Source organism: Rhea americana, unplaced genomic scaffold (genome assembly GCF_003343005.1).
Source record: "Rhea americana isolate MKP2758 unplaced genomic scaffold, rheAme1 scaffold_109, whole genome shotgun sequence".
NCBI lineage: Eukaryota > Metazoa > Chordata > Aves > Rheiformes > Rheidae > Rhea > Rhea americana.
This window is the reverse complement of record NW_028185139.1, coordinates 1,675,555-1,695,701: the sequence shown is the minus strand read 5'-3', so window position 1 is coordinate 1,695,701 and position 20,147 is coordinate 1,675,555. Positions and strand designations below refer to the sequence as shown.

Genomic DNA, 20,147 nt, shown 5'->3' with positions numbered 1-20,147 from the left:
TTGCTTTTCCATCAGAACAGACTGTGGTGTGGTTCAGTTACTTTACATGGCAGGTCACCAAAACAATATTTCACGGAGTTTAGATTAGTACTAGTAAGTGAACAAGTTTATGGAAGACTACAGCTTGTCTGAGAACTTCTTGGATACAAAGATTAGAGGCTCTAGGATGAATGAATATATGAAGTAGAGTAATAGTAATTTAGGACTATGGCACAAATTATAGGAGGATACTGTAACAACTCCAATGTTTAGGTTGCTGAGTATGTTTTGCTATAAAAGATTTTGCAGAGTTTCTTAAGAGAATTTGTAGCATCTCAGTTGTTTGCAACAGCTGTTAGACATTGAGCTGAAAGATTCATCTGTCTTCAGGATAATGAGAAAAATGTACTCTTTATCTTGAAAAATTCACTGAAGGTTCAGTAACTCTTCAGATACTAAAACCACAGTTTTCCTGGGATATTTCACTTTTCTTTGGGAGATTTTTAACTAAATGTGCATGTTCTCAGGAATGAAGTCTGTTTCTGCCAGAATTTGCCATGTGACTTATGAGCCTGTATAAAGACCGTTATTGTAACTTAAGCCGATATTTGGCTTGTGTTTATGCACGACAACTCCTAATAATTTCTTCTTAACTTCATTTTGAACTGTGGTACATATTTCACAAAAAGACTTATATAGAGCTAGCTGGAGTAAGATGACTGCTTTTGCAAAGAAGTTCAATATTTTGAAATTTGATTTTTTTGGTCCTCTTTACAAATGAAAATAAAATGTGCTGGATTTCTTTATAGAAAGCAATAGAGTTTGTCTCCAGGGCAGTTGCCTGGCAGCTGTGCAGAGGTAAGAGGCGCTGGTGGTGAGATCTTACTTGCTGGGCAACCTCCTGTGCGGGGCCGCAGGGGTCTTCGCTCTCCTCCAGCCTCCTGTGAGCTGCAGGGGTGATCTGCAAAGGCTGCTTTCCCATCGGTGCTGTTGGAAGGGGGTCAAATCACCACCATCATGCTTTAATAATATGTATTTTTAGTTCCTCTTAAYGTAACAGTGATTTTAGGAATTCCAGATGGTAGATAATTTAGTGTGACCCCTGACAGCAGTTGCTGAATTTCAGCTCACCTGATGGCTTGGGGACTAGCTGAACTTTATTTTCACACTAGGTTTTTGCAAGGAGGGGTTAGACCCGTAAAGCCTGGGAGCTATACGGTAGTAACCACTGCAGGACTTCGACGTCTGAATTTTTTAGGGACTTGTCAGTGTTTTGGTCACCTCTTYGTTTTGATTTGTGTCATGTTGAAGTTCCTTTTATGGGAGTGCCCAATGCTTCAGTATTTTAGTGCCTGTCTCCTCTGAGCTGCGTCTTGCTAACAGTGCTCTGTACACGCTGTAGAGTGGAACAATTCAGAGGAATTCTTTCTTCGGTAAGATCGTTCGGTCTACCTTGAGCTCTTAAGAGCTAAATGCCGGGCCGGGAAGGCATTTAGCAGTGTGGTGCTATTCCTCTGTGCYGCAGTGCCGTAGGGACCGGCCGGGCAGAGAGGAGCTCATTTGCCTGCTTTGCTCGGTAGCAGATGTGCCCCACACAAGGCTGATGCTGAATTGCACAGCTGCTCCCGCTTTCTGCATTCTGTCAWTAGCTATCTCGAGTTATTGCATGAAATGTACTAATTGCTTAAAARTAGCAACCTTAAAATATTAAGTAGGAAAAGATTTACAGAATGAACTGTAATAATAGTAAACTGAATTTAGACCTTGAAATCTGCACAGTTATGGTTCRGTGTCCTAACCACCACAAATTAATATCAGTCTACTTTAGGTTCATGCTCTATATAACACTTGTTGAATTTTCATCACWGTATTTAAGGGAACTTGTGGCCAGAATCAGTGGGATTCAAATTACTTAATAACTTTTTACTGGTAAAATAAATCATAACAGAGCACAGTTTTAAATTTCCTTAAGGGTTGTGGAACTATCTAAACTTTAGTAGGTTAATGTTCAATAATAATGAACCTGGCTCAGTTGTTAAAGTGACGTGACACTCATTTTAACGTGAGATTTACCATGACCATTTTGTGGAGTGTTGCATTTCTTCCCTAGTAATTCAACTATCACACCATTTTAACAGGCAATTCCTTGTGAGGCAGTAGAGTTAAGGATCGTTATTTTATCCTTTTWAAAAGTGGGGATTCCAAAGTGCTTTTAGCTAGCGTAAAGCATGRATACTTCCAAAAGTTCTTGCAGTAGCATCTGACAAAGTATGTCAGAGCTTAAAAAAGACAACAGGGCTGAAGGTACTCAAAGAGCTTATACAAGTGGGAAAGCAGATCTTGAGAAAAACAAATGTAACACTCCCATAGCTCCGATTAACAAGGTATATTGAAGTGTTATAGAGCAGAAATTGTCCCTGGTGCCATTTCTACCTCTGTGCCAGTGTCCCCCTTCCATTGCAKGAGCAGCAACGTGTCTCTGAACACCTTGCAATGCCTTGCTGTAACTCATGGACAGCAGTGCGGCACCTCTAAGAAAAGGAAGACCTGTATTTTTGGCCATACTTGAGCTGAAGAATTTCAAGTACACATTTTTCACCAAGTGGCAGAGTCTTAGCTGCTGAACTGTTGACTAGATTGGGATCAAGGACATCCTTTGTACAGCCAGGAATGCAAAATGAACAGGACCGGAGTGAGGGAGAGCACAAGCAAGAGAAGCAGGACTTTGTAATCCAGTGATGAGGTCACTTACCTGGGAGGGAGGAAACACAGGCTGTACTTTGAGTACTGTATATGTACTTTACATGAAGCAGTGCACAGAATTTATTGGCAGTCTTGGAAGTATAAACAGAACAAAGCATAGCCTGTGGAGTGATGGATGGAACAATTTTTGTCTTAGGTCTTTAAGCAATTAATCGTGCAAAGCCTTCAAATGGCAGTAATAAGCACAAAATGGTAAGTAAAATATTGTAGAGGTAGTTGCCTTTGCCCTGACCTCCTCCAAGATTCTGATTCTTGGTATTTGCAAAATTGATTCATTTCATAATTTCGTGACAGGAAATAYCCCATAATAAAAGAAATTTTTGTTTATTTAAATGCTACAAGTTCACAGCTTGTTTTCTTGGAGAAATGATTCTTGATTCGTTTTATAGTTTTAAGAGAGAAGTGAATGCACTGAAAATCAATACAAATTCTACATCCACATCTGTGGATATAAAATGTTGATGTAATAGTGAAGCATGCCAGCACTCATGTATTTCTCAGTTTATAACTTTGTAGTGAAGAAAGCAAAAATGTACTGTACTTGAGTGCATGACTGAATTAGTGTGTTAAAACAGTTTTAAATTATGTTTACCTCTGATTTTGATAGTTTGAAAAACTCATTTGTTATTAGCTAAATTTACAATGGCAGTTTTAGGTTTCTAGGAAGCGCTAGTGACCCCTCTAAAGAGGTAATTCAGTGAACTTGTCACTAATAATTTCATTCTGCAGATAATAGTAATGAGTTTAATCCAGAAATTATGAGCTGGGCCCCCTTCCCTGAGGGAAGTATTTCTTTCCATCTTTAAATGTGAGGGGGTAGGCATAGTAAACCTAGCAGCAGCTGGCTGTTCTTGTATTTTTGAAGTGTATGAGGCTTTTTCCAACTACTAAGAAGTCAGTAATACGCAATGCAGAACAGTTTTTCTTGAATTACCTCCATCTGAATTAGAACTAGAGTGCCGTATTTTCCAGCCGTGCCGTTTCCACTGAGTACAGCTTTGTTTGCTGTCGCTTTCCCGTGTCCACCTGACGCCTTGCAGCCTGGCTCGTTCTGATGCTTCTGGTCAGTGCTTACAGCAGCGATGCAGGTAGCAAAATAGTGCGGTGCTTGTGAAGACTGTCAGGTAAGGTAATCTTGTTGTTGAACCGCTTAAATGTTTAGCTGCTAAAGCAAAAGTGCAGTCATTCAACCAGAAAGCGTAAAATGTCAAGCTGGGAAAATACCCTTCTGTGATTTTACGAATAATGTCCGACTACTTTTAGTATTTAATTAGCAGGCTGATAATTTATTTCCTATCCATCTTGTCCTAGCGAAAGAAATTTCAATTTGTATGGGACTGGCATTTCAGTTTGCAAGCACAACCTTTCGTTTTTTTTGCTTGTTATTTTGGAAGAATTCAAAACTGCTTCAGCYGTAATTCGTTTTTGTAGAAAATTTGAAACCAGAAAATATGCAACTTCCTTATGTTTGTGCTTTCTATTTGCAGTTTAACTTCTAGAATTATATTCTGTGTATTATGTGCTTTTTCTTAAGCAAAATTTTAAAAATCGTTTAAAGAAGTTTTTGTTGAGTGCTGTTCATCAACTCTAGAAGCTATTGCTTCTACATTGTATACTATATTTATACACATTGTATACATAAATACTTTTAAGAGGAGCTAAATCATCTGTGCCACAGAAAGTACTTCACTCCTTGCTTAGTTATTTTGCCTGTCTTGGTCCTCTTCTTTATGCCAGCAAACATACTTGTGCAGGTAAGTGGTGAACTGAATCTGGGAAACTCATTGAGAATAAAACAAATTTATGAAGAGAAAGTGTACAGTTGTGGGAGCCATAGCACATGTTGGTATGATGAGCACTTACCTTTTAAAATTATCACCTAGGTTTAAAATCAGTTGTAAAATCGTCCCCTGACCTGAGTTACAGGCATGGCAGGTTGCTGCTCTCCTTTCCTGCCTGCCCCGCTTGCCCTCACCCCTCTCGTGACGCGCCGGCAGCCCCCTGGTAGCTTTATGTGTAAGCTGGTTTGAGTATAAGACACGAAGTTGAATGTCTTCTGACAAACCAAGCAGTCCTTTTGCTGCTGTTCTGTTGCTCTCAGTAGCTAATTGGGCAACGYGTTCTTGCTGACAAAGTCACTATCTTATTTGTACATTGCTCATGTTATAATAGTATCYGACTGATGTAAGTTAAGTGCTGTAGACTTAACAAGGCTGTTCTGTTAAATAAGACTTAAAATTGTAAAAAACAATATTCAGGTTTTAATGTTTGAACCCCACAGCAAAGGTTCAGCAGCTAGATAGTAAACCAGTTTCTTAGCTTTATTAAAATTAGCAATGTCCGTGCCCTGGAACAAGTACATCATCCAATTCAAGGTAGTTGGAAGGCAGAGAGTTGCAAAGGGACCAAATTTTCCTCCCAGCCACGGACCTGCTTTGCAGCTGCTGCTGCCACAGGGCTGCCAGCACTCCTCGGCAGCTGCTCCGGGCTGTATCCGATACCGGGAGGTGTGTGGGGGGGTTACTGTTGGTGACTTTGTACAGCTGTGGTACTGCTGGCATATACCCAGTCACTCTTCCTTGCAGAGTTATTAAAAAAAAAAAAAAATCACTGAAAGTATCAATCTCTGCGTAATTCCCATACCCTCGTTTCCTATGTGGAAGACCAGTATCAATCCTGCTGTTTCAGAGTCCTGGAGAATTTCATGGTTCTCARATCCTGTGTATTGAAAGAAACTGTACTCCTAAACACGTTGCAACAGCTAATCCAATTCAAATGCCTCAATTCGTATGTGAAGAGAGTTAATCTGATACTACATGTTGTATAACTGGTAGAGAACCAAATCCTATTCTGAACTATCTCCTAGAAATGGAGAGCATAGTACATATAAAATGAGTAGTTTCTAGTAACTGGAGAAAGCAATATTGTCTAACTGCATCAGGGACACTGTAGTTGAAGTAATCTTATTAAAGCCTGATCCTGAATTCAGTCTTTACCCAGCTGTCTGACTGTGCTTACTTGAACGTAAACCACAAGATTTGGGAGGCCTTTAAGTGCATCATTCTTAGACACCTGGTCAATATTAGAGATTTTTCCGTTAGAAGAATTGGGTTTGTTAAATGGACCTCAAGCAAAGAAGTAGTTTTTTGAGCTGTATTACAATTGTAACACAATTTCTAGACACCCTCTACTTTTCCAAAGGCGTTCTGATTTGTGTATTGGCCAAGTCAGAGTAGAATTGCAGTTTTGTGCTGACAGGAACATCGCATAGAGCTRTGTGGCCCTAGGGAGTTTGGGTGCACTATAGAAAACGCCACGTCAGGTTTTTAAGAAGGTACACATCAGTATTGCTAGCCATAACATAAAAGGAATAGAGACAGCATTAGAAAGGCTTGTCTCAACATTTTAGACTTAGAATAGCAAAATGAACTTGTGCATTTCAAACTCACTTTAGTGAGCTGCTTTTGAAATGATGTGACTTGTGCATGATAAGCAATAACTACAGTTTAGTCTAAGCAGCGTGAAATCAGAGAGTCCCAGAGAAATTCGACATCTCCTTCTAAAGGTAGGAAGGTTAGCGTTGTGAAAGGTCTTCTGGATTTAGCTGAATGTAAGAGAAATTCCCAGGCTCGCATCTGTTTGCTACGAGACAGCTAGAAAAGATTGACTTCACATTGCGTGAGCTGTGTTTGGGTAACCTTCTGAAAGGCAAGTGGGCTAGAGAGCAAACACTAAGTTTGTGCTCAAATAACATTTTCTCTTGCCTTGTCTGTCAGGCCTTCATTAGTGTGTCAGTAAAGCTCACATCAAATAAAACCTTCTCTGTGGGCTCTAGCTATGTCCGTTTACTCAAAACACTTGGATCTTTTTTTTTCTGAAGGAGAAAAGAACTTTGGTGCCTGTTTCACTTCGCTAATGAGGAAAGGTGAAGGTATGCTGTGGGTTGTGTGGGAAGGGGAGGAGGGAGCTCTTTCATGTGTTACTTGAAGGTTTAGGCAGTTGTTTTTGGAAAATCCTTTAGAAAAATGAATAATTAGGGGAGTTGGTAGGGTTTTTGTTGTGTTATTTTTACTAAGYCAATGAACAGCATACTAAGTTGAAGCCTAAACTCTTCATTAGGCAGAAGAAATGTTTGAGCGCTACAATCGTTGCCTAATTTGCTCTTAAATGACAAGAATAATCTGTTTGCTTTAGGTGTGAAAGGAAATAACAAAATGATAGATTTCTATAATATCTGCAAGATCTATATTTATAAATTATCAATACTTTCCCAGTTGCAATAAATAATGTGTACGTTTTTGGTTTCCCTGAACTTAAGGACGAAAAGACAGTCTCTGTCATCTTAAAAGTAATAGACATCTTAGTTTTTAAAAAGAATCTTGTGTATTTCAAAACTTTACTGTTTTCTGAGCTAGGAAAGTGATTCTGAAGTGACTTTTGATTTTAGTTAAAATAGAAATGATGCTAGTTGTATTTATATAYTATTACTGTATAATTTTTCCCAAATAATGAGAAAAAAAGCAGTGTTATTTCTTTGGTTGTAAATGAAAGGTAATATTAATACGGTAATCACTATAGTGATATCGCAAAAGTATATTTTTCCTGTCATTTGGAAAAACTTATGCAGCAGTAGTCACTTTCACTGTAACATCAGTATGGTAATKGTACAAATACCAGTGTTGTACAAGTGATGGAATTATTATTATTGCTTTTGGCATCATTTGTTTATTTTATGTTCAGATATAGCATTCTGTTAGTTTTTCCCTCTGTGGTCAGTCTGGGCTATTTTACAAGTGATACTCTACATGTGTGCACTTACATCACATTCGTACGTAAGTATAGTTAGTTCATAGTGGAAAAGTTACACCTGTGAGAAAGRAATGTGAATGAGAAAATATAACTGTGTGCAAATATGTTTATGCAGCTGCCTTTTTATGTAATTTGTTATTGGAGCGCTCTATTTACAGAATGTGTTACAACTGAAGGCCGGCTATTAAAAATTGCTTCGAAACACTGAGCAGTAGATAAATAAAAAAGTATAGCTCTTCAGTTCTGCTTTCAGATTTATTCATACTTTGAACAAGATTTCTTCATACTAGTATTTGAAAACTATTTCAGTTGCTAGTGAAACTTTGTCCTATGAGCTTTTCCTTGTTAAAGGATTTCTGCAAAGGAGAGTATTATGCTTTTTTTKGGCTATTTTTCATGATTAATGCACAACTTTGGTTTTTATTTTAGGAAAGTAGATAAATACTTCAATGCTCATGTGTGTATGGGGACATTTTTTAAACTTACTGTTTTTTCTAAGATTTTGAGTGATGTGGGACTTTAGCTATTGCAGAGCCAATCATATCTACTTCAGTTCAGCATAAATCTGTTGATTTAGGAGCGTGCTTATTAAATGATACATCTCTTCTAGATCTTTACTGAAAACTCATTAAATTGACGTTAATATTTCTATCCTGTAAGTAGATAAAACAAGACAGTTTTACATTTCATAAAGTCCAACCTTAGCATGACCTGGTTTGTGATAAAACTCAGGATGAAAAATGTTGGAAAAAAAAAACTACTGGAGAGTCATCTTTCAGTTGGAAAAAGAAAGACTGGAAAATGTCGCTATTATATTTTGAGAACTTTTTTAAAAAATAGCAGAAGTAGTTTTGAATACTACTTTATCTATTTGCAATATCATACTGATCTGGCTTTAATTTACACTAGAGATTGAGAACATACTGTTCCAAATATTTTATGGGSAGTGAAAGACACTGCCCCCTTGAAATTCAGCTCAGTGCTTTGGCTTTCAGTATTATTTAAGATGATGTGATCTTAAGCATGCAATGTGTTRGTATCAAACTGTTTCATAGAATGTAGCATGTAGAGTTTAAATTTCCTGGTCGCAAGACAGAAGTGCTTTGTTTATCTAAAAAAACAAATTGTGTATGAACAGCAATAATGTGCAACATTTCCCCCATCGCTAGGGCTGGTGAGCCTGCTTCGCAGGATTTGAAAGATATTTCACCCTCCGCAGTCTGTGCATCCTCTGCCTTTCTTGAGGATATCAGTTATGAAAGATATTTGCAATGAATCTGGGTGAATGGGAGCTGGAGAAGGGCAGCCAATTTACTTCATGTCATCTATTGATCAGACAATAATATTTCATCTTCCTGGAGTCAGCAGTCTGAGAGTGGAAGGTCAATTCTTAAGGTCTCAGCTGTATGGATATGATGATACTAAATCAATTTTGCTTATCAGCCTATAGTTACATTAAAGTTTGTATATCTYCTCCCCCTAAGCAAAAAGAAAAGAAAATTTAGAAGAATACCAATATAAGGGGATGTGACTTTTTATATTTCCATTTAATACCTTGTATTCTATCTACAATGTTGTAGATAAATAGGAATTTTAATAAAAATTCAGTGTAGATGTAATAAAAGTACTTGGGAAGTATATATGCCACACACACAATGCATTCTGTCATTTCAACCTCAGCTTATATCTCTTTATTTCTATTCCATATTCACTTATTCTTCCAAATTCAGTAGCAATCCAGTATAATTTCTGCAGGGCCCATGGTCCCCTCTGTCTAGACCTCAAGCATTTTGAAAGCCTCTGAGATTTTCTCTGAGCACTTACATAGGCGTTCAGCTTCGTTTTGTCTCCAGGAGACCCCAAAAGGCTGCCAGCTCTCCTACTAATGTCCAACACTATCAAAGTCCTTCAACCTCTTTCTTTTGTGTATCTCTCTCCTTCTAAAGGACGCTGCAGTGACAAGAAGTATCTGTGATTAGTGTCGTATTAAGCTCAGAGGCGTGGGAAGGAATCCAGCCAAGAAAAGGTACAGAGAATGGCTACGCTATAATATTGGAAAAGTAGCTGAGTAGCACCTCTTGATCATAGGCAGCCAAAACTAACAGAGGTGAGTGTTGCTTGATGGCATTGCTTGGTGATCTTTTGGTTTAGAAGAAACCATAAAGGATCATGACCAAGAATGGTAGCTCTTCATATCATGTTTGAGTAGAGAGGATGGTCAAACTTCACATAATACAAAACAGTTAATTTAYGTGAAAGTGATTGATGTCAGCCATGCTTTGTAAATACATATATCAGCTATAATGTATCTTAAACTTACCTTTTTTGTATTATACAAACTGTGATTCATTTGAATCTCTATTAGGACTGTCATTATAATTGGATTTCTTTTTTCCTAAAGCTTATGCGTAGAATTCTGTGAACCATATTAATATTTTTATTACTGTTAGATTTTATATAGATGTTTATGAAAAATGAAATCTTAGTGAAAAGATGGCTTATGRTAAGTTATAGAGAGGTGGTTTGCGTATTTGTCTAAATTTAAAGGACTTTTCTTCGATCAGAACATTGAAAGTACTTCCGTTTGCCAGAACAGTATATCTGTCTTAAGAGCTTGAGGATCAAATGGGAAATTTTCAAGTCATGTTTGAAATCTAAAAATGAAAATTAATCTCCAAGGTGGTATAACAATCAAATTTTATCCTGTTCAGTGTCTCTTTAACACATACTTAAGTTTGCAGAATTCATTTTATTTATTACTGAAAGTCTGTCATTTATAAAACATATTGCTAAATATATACGTTGGTGGAACTTTCTGGTGGATCCAAGAGTATTTTATTGACGTAAGACTGAATTAGTAGTGGAGACATACTGCAGATTCTCTGCACACACACACGTGTGTGTGTGTGTGTATTTTTTTTCAGGTGGTGGGTAGAGCAGTGTTACTTGTTCATCCTCTTTAGGCCTCCACAKATCAAATCTGACATCCCTGATCTGTGGTGTTAATTGGTCTAAATTCTTCCATCTTCTCCCAGCTTCCCTCCCCGGTGGTCTTGTACCTGCACACCATATAGTGTGAAGCTCAGTTGTGTTTCCTAATCATCCATTTATAAAGGATAAAGTTGGCATTTATCTGGTATTGCTGGAGATGAACTGTGAAATAAACAGCAATGTTAAAAGCTGAATGTACTACAGAGGTGGAAATTAAAGGGTGCTTGCTGGAAGCACCAAAARTAAGAGCATGTCAGGAACATCAGGCACCTAAAGCTCTTTGGGGATAGAGCATAATGTGTGGGTAAAAGTTGTGTTTTGCAGCTGCTTGTAGTGCTGCGTTTGCTTTTAAGATACCATGAAGCCAGTAATTGACTGCTAGTCTCTAATTCAAATATGTGATACAATATTTAAATCCAATTTTCACAGGAAATATTTTATTAACCATAACCTATGAAAGTACATTATACTTTCATTTTACTGTCATCTTTGGAAACAAAGTAACTTCAGAAAGTTCATGAGCTAAGATACAGTAATGCTATTCTGTGCAGTACATATAATGCTGAGAGCTTCAATAGATTAACTCGTCCTTTAGATTTTACAGTACTTTTCCCTACAGGATACCAAGGCATTGAACAAATATTAATGTGATTTTCATAACTTCCTTGAGGTGGTTAGCAAATATAAGTGATATGGTATCAGTGGTGAATGGGTATAGAGTAATATTTACATGTTTTAAGAAATAATACCTTTATTAGTAGCAGATTTTTCAGAAAGCTCGTCGACTAAGGCTTTCTGATTTCTGAAAAATGGCTTTGAGATTCTTTTTGAAACAGTTCTGAGGATGTATTTCACATATTGCAAAGCGGATAGCATTCTGCATGCACGCTGTTCACAAACCATACTGTTCTCCAAGGTGATTGCATAACGAGGCTCTTCCTAGGTGGGGAGCACTTTGCTCAAGATAGAGCTTTGCTCTGTAGTTGTTAATCATGTTGTGTTCTTACTTCCATTCTGAGCTGTGGTTTAAAGCTGTCTGTTTTGTAGTGCTGGTATTTTGTTTATTAAATATACCTGAGTACCTGTGGAAGGACTGTCTTGCATCACGAGCATTGGACAGCTCTACGCTGGTGGAAAGGGAGTTTTCTGTTAGAAAATCCATTGTGTGCTAGATCAGGTGCTGGTGGTGTTGGGGGGAGGTGGAGGAAGGACAGCTGATGACAGTGAAGTTTTCCAGTGGAAGCTAAGTGAAAAAGGCGAGAACCACTGCTTTGAGAAATGATAACAACAGCAAAAGATTTTGACTTAGAAGTGGAGAAGAGCAGTAGAGCAGTGGTCTTCCACCACCTGTTAAAGACCAGAGCCAGTGAGTGGGAGGAGCTGCCTTGCRTAAGAACTTGGACTGAAGTTAGGACTTGTAAGTCTAAGGTGACACTGAGGAAAATTTGAGCTCCAGTGTTTATTTTGGTAGGATTTTTTGCATTTTAAAAAGAGCTTGCGTGCTTTTCAAAGAGTGAAGATGYGTGTGGAGGAGGAATTCTTTCTACAGCTATGTTCTTTGCTTCACCAGCTCCGCTTCATCCTGGGATGAAAGCCCCTGAAGTGCGGGGAGAAGAGACCACTTCTAAAAAAGCTATCTCGGGAGGTCTGGGACCCGCTTTGCAGCGGCAGGAGGTTGGATTATAAGATCTAGCTGCCCCAGGAGGATGTCAGCTGAGGAAAAGTCAGGCTCATCCTGAGCTGAGGAAAAGCCGGGAGGCACCTCGTGGAAATACGAGGCTTGGAAGCACGTGCGGTTCGGTGGTTAGAATGAGTACGTCCCTAAGAGCAGGCCGAAACCAGCTCGTGGCCTGTCCCGTAGGAATACTGAAAAAAATTCCTCGTGATGTTGCTTGGCAAAGTACGGTGCTCTGTGCCTCCGTAGTAGTGCGCGCTCTGAACGAGGCATGCCGCTTTACGCTTGCGATCCCCGGACTGAGGATTTAAACCCCCCCCCGGGCTTGGCAGTCTCTGCTTTTACGTTTGGAGTTGTGCTTGAGCAGACTGTCTTCTCTCCTTGTGGAGTTACCAGCTTTTTGCATTAGTAGTCTGTAATAATTAAGGTTTTCTTAAGGTTTTCTTCATAACGTCTTTAAAAAATGGACCCAGGCATGTGGAGGTGTTCCCTTCCGAGCCAACAGGTCCTCAGGTGCTCAGAAGGAAGATTGAGAAAAGGGCGTTTTWGGCACAGATATCTTAAAATCTGTTGGAGGGGAAAGCCCTGTTTTTCTACATCTTTGTTGTTGTATAAGCTTAAGAGATTCTGCAGCCCGTGCAGAGGTATTTTGTGAGAAATCCCTCACAACAAAACCATGAAATGAGCTGTTTGGGGGTGGGGGGTGACGTATTGTTGCTAGGAACTAATGAAGACTGAACTGAGCTTAAAAAACACTTCAAATTACACTCGATGCTATTTTCAGTGTTCAGCGTTTTCCCCAGACACCTCTCTTTCAAAAAAAAAAATAATAATAAGTAAAATAAAGGACTGCAGTTTGTTTATTTTTTATTTTTTTGGCATGCTCGTTTGACTTGTGCTTTCCCTTTCTGTGTAAACACGTGTTCAGAAGACTAGATAGCGAAACAGAAGTACCCGCGGCGATTAGAAATCCAGCAAGCACCCCGAGTCTAAGCGGTCGAACGCGGCTGGGAATATGGCTTTAATCTCCTGATCGACTTTAATGAAGGAGATCAAAGCCAGTGGTAACTAGCGGCAGCGCTTGGCTGACACCCCCCCCCCGGCAGAAGCAGGAAAAGGCCGGGAGTTACATGTCACCTTCGCTGACCGCTCGGCGAGGCGCTCGCCGCCCCGAGGCCGGGCGGATGGGCGGCRGCGGCGCCCGGGGAGGCCGCTCCGGGGTGCGGGATCCCTCGCTGGAGCAGAGCGCTGCTTTCTGTGGCTGTTAATCTTTCTGTTTGCTTCTGGTAAGTGCTTAAARGTATTTTTACGTTACGCTGTTTAAAATCCAGCCGTACTTTCCTGCGGTGTATGTGAGGTTACAGCTGAAACAACTTGCTCTTTCAGAAAGCATTACAATGTCGATTTAGCTAAGACTATTGTGTGTGTTCGGTTTATTTACACTAAAGTGCTACTTTGTAACATAAGTAGGCTCCTTCGCTTGTAAAACACTACAGCTGGATGGGAACGTCTGAGAGCTTAGAGCAGAGCTGTGTTAAAGCTTAAGAACCTCGTGAGAAAGAAAAACAAACCCCCGACGTTAAAATCTAATTAAGCATATACCCTTTTACCAAAATAGTATATGTGTTTTCTCATTGGGTCTTCRTAGCGCAGCTCAGCAAACATGAGGCTTGGAAAAAAGCGCGGTTCAGAGGCGGAGTGAAAATCGCCGCGGGAGTGCGGAGCTTCCTAAGGAAAAGCTCGTTAAAAAGGCCTGCGCGCTGCCCGCTCTCGCGGCGCACRGAGAGGAGCCTGTGTCCAGCGAGCAGGCGTGACGGCCGCCGCGGACCTGCTCCGCGCGCGCTGCCCGTCCCGTTTAATGCCGTACTCGTTTTCGCYGCAAAACGGCGTTACGCTTATTCGCTGCAAAATAACGTTACGCTTGTATTTAAAATATGTGGAAAGTGCTGTAATTAACAAAGCTCCTTTAAAGATTTTTTTTTTTTTTCAAATATTGCTTCAAATTTGAACTGAAAAATAACTTCTTTTTTCTGGGGAGATGGTTAAGAGGTTTCTTAACCTATCACRTAACAGTAATGTAACCGGGATGATGGTAGGCATAGCTATAGGTATATCCTAAAAGAGTATATCTTTTAGCATCTTTTTGCAGCTATATTCATTTGAGTGTTGTTCCCACAGCATGATGAACTAAGAATTTGTGGAATTCTCAATACAAGCAACTCATTTTACATCCAGAGAAGAGATGTGATCCCGCCCCCTGCCCGTCTGTGTAAGCAGGATTAGAGCTATTTTGGATCAGAATATTTGCAATTACAAAAACTTAAGTGTCTTTCATATGGTAATGGAAAATCAGTAAGTTGTGTAAATAAGATTTAGTGTKGTGAGTGTCCCAGTTGTAAACATTTTTTTAACACCTTTTCTTGCTTTTAAACTTTACTGAGGTGGTCCTACTTTACAAAACTATGTACGTTTTTTCCTGAAGTGGTATGTTTTGTTCTCATCATRCTGCTTTGTAGTTGTATGTCTTTCCCAAACTGATTATCTGAAGATTTCTTCTGATTTTCTTAATATGTTACCTCATCCCTATTCCCTGTGTATATACATTTAAAAGAATCCACACAACAATAGATAGAAGTAACAGCAAGGAGCCTGAAAACTATCTTCCAGAAATTTTGTGTGATCATGCAATTATATAAAATGATCTTTGTTTCAAATCCTGACTTTGAAAGGACTTCGTAGTCAAAGCACTGCAATTATTTTCTATGATTTCYCTAGCCAAAGCATTGCAAATAATTTCTGTAAGCAGTCTGCTGTGTTTTATTGTTTGTGCCAGCCAAGGTAACTTTAGCTTAAAAGCAAAATATATCTATTAAGTTCTTTCAAATACTGTCTTCCCCRCCCTGTGGAGTTCTTCCCCAGTTTGTGCTCCCTCACCCCCCAGCTGCTCGTGGTGGGTCGTTTCCTGCGCCAGCTTGGCAGCGTTGATTCACTGGTGCCCACGTGCAGCATGAGCTGTGGTCCTGGCACCGTGACATCTGGAAACTCCCTGTCACAGGAATTGCAATTCCTGAGCCAGCCTGCAATGCAGGAAATGAAATCATGGAGTCTCAGGTTCAGGATGGGGCAGCTTCGTACTGTATCGTGCTATTGAGAGGGATGGAAGAAGTAGCCTCTTTTTTGAGATATTATGTCTGAAATGGAGGAGGGGAATTTTCTGACAGATTTCTTCTGCTTCATAACTGTCCTCTGACTTCTATTGCATAGTAAAAGTATTTAGTTTGCTGAAAATCTGCTTGTTAACAGGGAGATATTAATTGAGAAAGTCTGTATTTACACACTGATCATAACCACATTTCTTAAAAATATGAACTATATTGCATCAATCCTCATAGTGAAGCAGTTGCATTAGTAAGTATATCACGTAAAGTTATGGTGCTAATGAGATTAAAATTAGATAATTTTCTTTAAGGTAAAACTTTTTTCAAATATACTTTAAAGGTCTGAGAAACCTTTCAGACAGGGAGGTTTGTTTGAGTACATTTCTGTATTTTGTACAGTGAAAGCTTTCTAGAGAAGACCTAGTCATTTAYAGCTGAAATAGAAAAGCAGGAATCAGAGTATTGAAAGAAACCAAGCACTACATTGTGARCACATAGGAATAAGAGCTGGAGAATTTAAAAAATGTCTAGCTGAGAGCCAAAACGGAGATCAGCAACCATAAAACATTAAAAAGCTGTTTGACTTCCTGAAGAACATTGCATTGATAGATAACTAGACGTCTCCCATAAAAAACAATATCAAATACCAGGCACCACCTGTTACTTCTGCAAATGCTGAGAAAAAGCAAAGCTGCAAGGAATTTTGGTGAAGTGAAGGGGGAGAAAACCCTCCCCGGCGCAGCGATGCACGGACTGGCACAGCAAATGAAGGCTGCAGAGGAGTTATCTGAGCTAACAGGCTGAGACCACGTAACCCGTTTGCTGCGTTAAAAACCTGTGTAGTCTTAAGGGGCTGTAAGTCCATGATAATATTTTATCTGAAAGGAGGCTTAGTGGTTGCGGTGGGACTGTTAAATATTGCTTATTTTGAGCAGGCACTCCTTTTATAATTAAACTGCCTTAGGTGAGCTTTTGAAAAGGAAAGATTTATTTYGTTACTTCAGACCTTATGTGGGGGTCAGAACGGGGATGCCTTGCAGTCGGCAGGTCTGAAAACCTGAACCGGTGTAAATGACTGCTTGGCTGGATGCTGACTACAGCTGAAAGGCTTTAGATAACTTTCAAGTGAAGTCTGAGTCTTGTTCTACCTTAAATGAATAATGAGAAGTCTTATGAACCAGTTTAGTTCTATTTTAATGCAAGATTTTTTTAGGAGTTTTTTCGTTGTACACTTATATGAAACCAATTAGCTATTTTCCAAGTTGTTCTAAAGATCTATAAATTATCTTTTAGTATAACTGGGTTATACTAAATTTCTACTACATTATTCCGTCTTGTATTTGCACTGTCATTCTCTGTTGTGGACATTATGAATCTAGATGGAATTTGTTGAACTGTTGGTTTCTTAAGTCTGSTTTGCAGGGTTTGGGGGTTTTTTAAAGCAACTTTAAAGCACAGAAAAATTCTTTCAGCTGCAACCAAAGGAACAGGTGAACTTAATCCAGATCTAAAAAGAACATGCTAGTTAGGGAACACCAAATCCTACATAGTTTCGGTGTGGTACAGCATTGCTTTATTTCCTGCAGGGCTTGCAATGCAGATGGCAGATGTCTGCTGGGTAAGCTGTGCTCATTGTTAGCTCTACAAATAATAGAGGGATTACTCCATAAAACTGTCACTAAGTACCACGGCCTCTACGTACTGTGCTACTTTACTTCCCAGATACGACGCTGTTCCAAACTGTTGTTTTGAATTGAATGACTTAAGTGCTTTCTTAGCAGTTATTGTTGTCAAGCATATAGTAATTAAAGATAATTCTAGTTTTCTAGAATTTTTCTAGTTTTTCTTCTATTTTTTTAATAGCATTTTAGCTGGCATAATTTCTGAATTGACATTAATGTTTAAAATATGCTCAGAGAGAGGTGGATAGCTGTGTGTGGTGTATTTAACATCTAAGTTAAAAGACACTTTTTATTTAATCTTCTGTTAACTAGGGTTGTCCGTACTAAAACGTGCATTATCCATAACTGCATTATTCAGAATTATGTGTTCATTACTTCAAAGCTTCCAGTTGTAAATTGGGATGATAAATGTCTTTTTAATAAAACTTTAAATCAAAGAGAAATCATTTCACTTGTGGCCAGAGTAGTAAATGAACATAATCCAAGTCTAAAAAATCCTCTATAGTAGAGAATATCAATCCTAAAGCATTCTGAGGAATGCAGCAAAAATAAACTTTAAGCTTGGAAGTAATTCAGAATTCTCAAAGATTTGCCTTTTGTTTTTAGATAAGAAGACTTTTATTTTTAGATTTTTTTCATAATGCACAGCTTTTTGTTTTTCCCAAGTCCATGAGTTATTAAAATCTTTTTGTGGTTTCATTTGTTGCCTTTAATTTGCCTATTTGTGCATCCTCTAAAGCTGAGACTCTCAGATAAATGTTTCTGTGGGCCATTGCGTATCACAGTAAGCTGCTAGTCAMTGCAGTTGTGATAGCTGAGTCAAAATACTGCAGAGAAATAAGAATATATTATACAAATATGTTTTGGTGTGACAACTGCAAGAACAGGTTTGGTGTCAGTGGAGTTGCACTTCCTTATGTAGTGTGACACAAATGTAATGGAATTCCCTAGTGCATTAATTTGTTTGTAATGTAAATGTCTTAAATGCAATTGTAATGCAATTTTAATACCCTTAAGTATCAGTGAAACAAAATTCAGGTGCCTTAGACTTGTCAGAGTGGTCTTGCTTACTTTAATATGGCTGTGAARGAGTTTCAAGGTAAGCAGATGCTTCCAGCCGTGCCCAAAGATCTGTGAAAATGGACAAAATTCACAAATTTTTCAAGGTTTAGGAAGAAAGACTGAAYTGGCTTGATATATTAACTTTTTTGTGGCTTGAAACATTTCATGAACAGTCTGTTCAACCAGAGAACAAAGGCAGGCTTGTGTCACTCGCATGCCTTCTTACTGATGATGGTGATCTCTGGCAATTCTTTCAGTTCACTAGTTTTTAAAGAGTCTTTCTGAAGATTATGCTTGAACTCAAAGACACGCGGGTGGATATTACATCTATTGAAAATACAGTATTTCACCTCTGCTCATATTAAGTTGAAGCTTCTGGCCTGTTTGGAGCACRAGTTAAAGCTCCCGTATCAGTGTTGAAGAGGGGCACAAAGACCCCGAATATCCCTGCGGTCCCGTAGTGCTGGGAGTGTCCAGTTTCCGAGAATCTGCATCAGCTGGCGAAGGTGTGTGTAATGCGCGTATGCCCTATGCAAAAATGCTTGTTTTTCTTTATAAAAAGGGGCTTGAAACGGTTACTGTAAATTATGCTCCGTGACCTGACTCATGGATGCTACAGCTGGCTTGAGTTTAAAAAAAAAAAAAAAAAAAAAAAAAAAAAAAACCTCGAGCAATGCCATGGGTACGTCTCATTTAGGAAAAGAAACATGATTATCAGCCTGCATCATATCTGTTAGGTGAGTGCATGAGAAAATAACCAGGCAGGCGTTCCTAGGCGGCTGCCCGGCGCCTCGGTAGGAGCTTTCTCGTCCCCGGTGCCCGCGCAGCCTTCGCTCTGTCCACCCCTGCAGGCTCTTCGGAGCTGCCCGCGGTTTGGGAGAGAAGCAGCCTGCTCAAACACAGCAGTATTTCACATAACTGAAGTGTCTCTTCAGGCCGAGGCAAACATCAGCCAGCCACTTGAATTTACTCTCTGTGCTTAGTGAAAGGTCTTCAATGGGCTCGACTGGCAGGGGCCGGGGTGGGGGACGCGGAGGGGAAAAAAAATGCGAGGAATTGCACTGTGGAGAAAATAGTCTGGTTTAGCAGCAAATCCTCCTGTTCTGACTAGTTACCTCAGCGCGACCGCCGTCACGGGGAATCTGGCGCTGCACGTGCTCTAGAACAAATAGCCCGGGATTAATTTTCTTTTCGTTTCCCAAGCTGAGCGTTTAGTTATGGCTAGGAGGGAGGTTGTGGCGGGGGGCTGCTGGGGGAAGCATTCCTCTGCGCACAGCCCCCTTCTGCCCCGAATTAGCGCTCCGGCAATTAGCCGGCCCCGCAGGCTCAGCCCTCCGAGCACGCAGCAAAGGTGCAGCCAAGAAAACCAGTCAGAAACTCTCTTATTTATCTCTCTTAATCTGTGCGTTGTGTCTTGATGCAAAGCGCACTGCCTACAACGTCCGCCTTGCAATTTAGGCTTGGAGTGTTGTTAATTCAACTCAGCATTAAAAAGGTAACATCAAGGTAGCCAAAGCAGCAGTAATTAACTGATTCTCTTTTTTTTAAGCAAGTGTTGAGTTACTCTTCTAAATAGTATATAATTAGCGTTCTTTCTTCCTCATTCTTTCTCCTCTTTCCTCCCCCCCCCCCAAAAAAAACATACCACTTGTGAAACAAATTCTTATCTTAGATGAGTGTAGTGTTTCACTTTTCGTACTATTTTTCAAAATTATGTTATCAAAATAATAGCCTCTAACTTATTTTCAAATCTTGTTAAAACACAATTACGGTTAATACAGGGAAATTAGCTGTTGCAGGTATCTCGACCAGTTTTGCTTTTTAGCCAAATGCTGCAGTCACCTTTCCAGCATAAATAGTTTTAATTCATTTACAAATTGCTTGAAAAAGGTGAAACATGAGAAGAAAATCTTTAATACCCTTTATTTAAACTAACACAGCACAGTGCATTTCTTAATTGCCTTTGGGATAGCTGTTACTGAAGGGTGAGCTTCTCAATCAGCAATAATTAGATCCTAGGATTCTTTC

At 39.4% G+C, this 20,147-nt stretch overlaps 1 protein-coding gene across 5 annotated transcripts in view; it reads left to right on the top strand.

Moving 5' to 3' along the window:
* DISP1 (dispatched RND transporter family member 1) overlaps window positions 1–20,147 on the top strand; it is an 84,558-nt gene that overhangs the window by 30,021 nt on the left and 34,390 nt on the right. Inside the window, exon 1 of one of the 5 annotated variants that reach the window (XM_085311811.1) lies at window positions 13,448–13,503. The exons of the other annotated variants lie outside the window; for them this stretch is intronic. The gene's annotated coding sequence lies outside the window, so the exon portion shown is untranslated. Of the gene's footprint in view, window positions 1–13,447; window positions 13,504–20,147 lie in introns of those variants that run through there. 5 annotated transcript variants of the gene reach the window in all.